This window comes from Mus pahari, chromosome 21 (genome assembly GCF_900095145.1).
Source record: "Mus pahari chromosome 21, PAHARI_EIJ_v1.1, whole genome shotgun sequence".
Classification (NCBI taxonomy): domain Eukaryota; kingdom Metazoa; phylum Chordata; class Mammalia; order Rodentia; family Muridae; genus Mus; species Mus pahari.
The window spans coordinates 16,358,348-16,361,478 of NC_034610.1; positions in this window are offsets into that span (position 1 = coordinate 16,358,348).

Consider the following 3,131-nt stretch of genomic DNA (forward strand, 5'->3'; position numbering starts at 1 on the left):
CATATCTTCTAGGCTTTTCCCCACTTTGTCCTCTATCAATTTCAGTGTCTCTGGTTTTATGTGGAGGTCTTTGATCCACTTAGACTTGAGCTCTGTACAAGGAGATAAGAATGGATCAATTCTCATTCTTCTACATGATAGCCGCCAGTTGTGCCAGCACCATTGGTTGAAAATGCTGTCCTTTTTGAGTGGACACTTTAAATGTGTCTTATTGAGCCATCCTAGTAGGAGCATGGAAGGATGATTTAAACTACAAAAACTCAGTTCAGCTCATATGATTTAGAAGGGAAGACTATAAGAAAGGAGCCTAGAAACAATTTTTGTTACATTTTGGCAAATAATCTAGTTGCTTTCTGCTCCTGTCCTAGAAATCTACCAGAGGGTAAATTGAGTTTTAGATTAATGGCATTGGCAGAGAAGATTTTAAAAACTCTAGTATTTACTTTGTCCTATCTTATTAGTCATCACACTTGAGCAAATTTATTATGTATGTAATCTATATGTGTGCATATGTAAATATGTATATGTTCTATGTGTGTGTGAATGTCTTATATGTAGATGTGTATGTATATGTATACAAATAAATGTGTGTAGGCATTTTGTGTATGTATGTGTACATTTATGTATTTTCTGTTTCTTTTATGAATGTGGTGTATTATTCATTTCACTAGTGTGATAGTTAATGTGTTTTCACACTTAATTAAATGAGAATGGTTTAGTAAATCCCTTCTCAGGTTGTGTCTTGAGGCCTTCCATGGACTCTACACTCTGAGAATTGGAAGTTACAGTCCCTGGGAGATGTATATTGATGTCTTCATGAGGAGGTGGTGAAAGAGAACGGTAGTGAAATAGCTGAAGGACACACTCAGATGCTATAGCTTGTCCTGAAACCATCCTGTTAACCCTTTTTCTATACTTCCTGCCAAATCTGAAGAGTTTGTGTCTTCCACTGTAAACATCTTCGAATTATAGTCTGCAAAAATCCAAGCAGCCAACTGACCACAGACAAACCTCTGACATTATAATCATTATACATTCATTTAATTTGTTTTGTCAAATAACCTTTTTTTCTCAGCAATGATAAGTTAATGTATGTGGGGCTGTGGGTAGTGTAGGGGAAGGAGGTGGGAGGGAGAGAGCCCACATCCCGCCAGAGTTCCTGTGCACTGGGCAAGTGGACGCAGTAGGTCTGCCAGAGGCTTTCCACTCTGCCCCGGGTGAGCATCTGACTGAGTGAAGCCACTGACCCCACTCAGCCCGGGGTGGACAAGGGGCAGCCCCCTATACCACAGGTCCCGGGGTGACACCCTTGGCACCGGAGTTATGGGAGAGAGGGCAGAGGGAGAGAGGTTCTCACACAGGCCAGAGTCCTTAGTCCGGTCTGTGGTTGGAGTGTAGGAAGGCCTTCTAATGGGAGATTAGGCACAGCTCATTAGGAGAAAGCCTATCCCACAGTCCAACCACAGCAGGTCTTGAGGAAAAGAGACAGTCTATGGTTTTAGAGCATTATTGTAGAAAGACAGGGGGAAAGAGAGAAGGTAAAAGAGAGAAAGAGACTGGCCATGGCCAAGAGAGAGAAGGGGGAAAAGGAGAGAGAGAAGAAAGGCTAAAGTAAGAGGGAGAGAGCAAGAGGGAGAGTGTAAGAGAGTGAGGTGGGGCCAAGAAGAACCTCTTATAGTGAGCTGTTATCTTGTTGTTGCTAGGTAACTGGGGAGGAGTTTAGCCTGAAGGTCAGAAGCTTGGGACATTGTCTACATGTCTAAAAGCCATGCTTCTCCTGTGGGGGATATGGGAGCAGTAACTTCAACAGAAGCCAGAGGTCCAGGAGACATGAGGGAATGCCTACCATCCCATGTAGGTGAATTATCACCACTGAGTTTCTCCAAGGTTCACAACCTCAGCACGAGTGGAGACTAGGCTGTTTGCACATAGCCTATTGCCCCACAAAAGTATACCACAGACACACTCATCCGTGAATGCACACACACACACACACACACACACACACACACACACACACACATATTTGATGAAATGATTCACAGTCACACCTATTTGATGACGTGATTCTGGAGTCATGCCTGTGAATGATGTTTCATATTTGTAATCTTTCCTATTTACCCTCCCTCTTTCTTGCATTCCAAGGAATAGGAGGAATTTTTCTTCTATGCTTTGCAAACATACCAAAGTTATTTCCTTCACGGGGACTTAAAAGAATAGGATCAAGACAACTATGGCCAGAAACCTCAAAAACTCTGTGCCAAATATTTTTTTTCCTTTTAGCTGTTCCTGGGAGATGTTTTTCATAATAGAAGTATTGGTGGTGAGCATGCTCTTATTTGGCGTCAATCTTGCAAAGTGTAACAGTATTTGCTTATAAACATTAAAAGATACCCAGCTAAAAGCTGTCATTTGCAGTTGTTACAGTGTGGCAAATGCAGATGCACGGCCTTGATGCCCATCTCTGGGCTCTTTGAGTACTGTATATATGTCTATAAATAAAGCAAATAATTCGTAAGTTTCAGTGTTTTAGATTATCTAACCATGATGTGGTGTACTCGGAAAACTGTTGGAAAACAATGGACACTAATGTGGATGTTTCTCAGTGTCAATAAAGACATAATTCTATATCTTCCTTTGTTCTGCTACAGTTTATTTTATGTAACAGATGAAAATTTTAAAAGATGTTATACTCTTTCCATAATACTTTAAAATGAATACCATCACTTGTAATAAATTTTGCATACTTCACTCTTGGCTTCCATTTACTCTCTGAAACTGAGTTTCCCCTGCAATTGAACAGGATGCTATTTAGGGCTCCAAAATAAAAGTCAGATAGCTACTATTTCTTGCATGACTGAGTAAAGTTTTCTTCACAGTTGTCACCGAATTCCTACAATTTTAGGACTTCAGTGTGAAATGGATGAAGAAAAAAAGCTTAGGTGAGAGAAAAAAGTATGGACCATCCAAAAACTGCCCCACCCAGGGGTCCATCCCATAATCAGCCACCAAACGTAGACACTATTACATACACCAGCAAGATTTTGCTGAAAGAACCCTGATATAGTTGTCTCCTATGAGGCTATGCCAGTGCCTGGCAAACACAGAAGTGGATGCTCACAGTCAGCTAT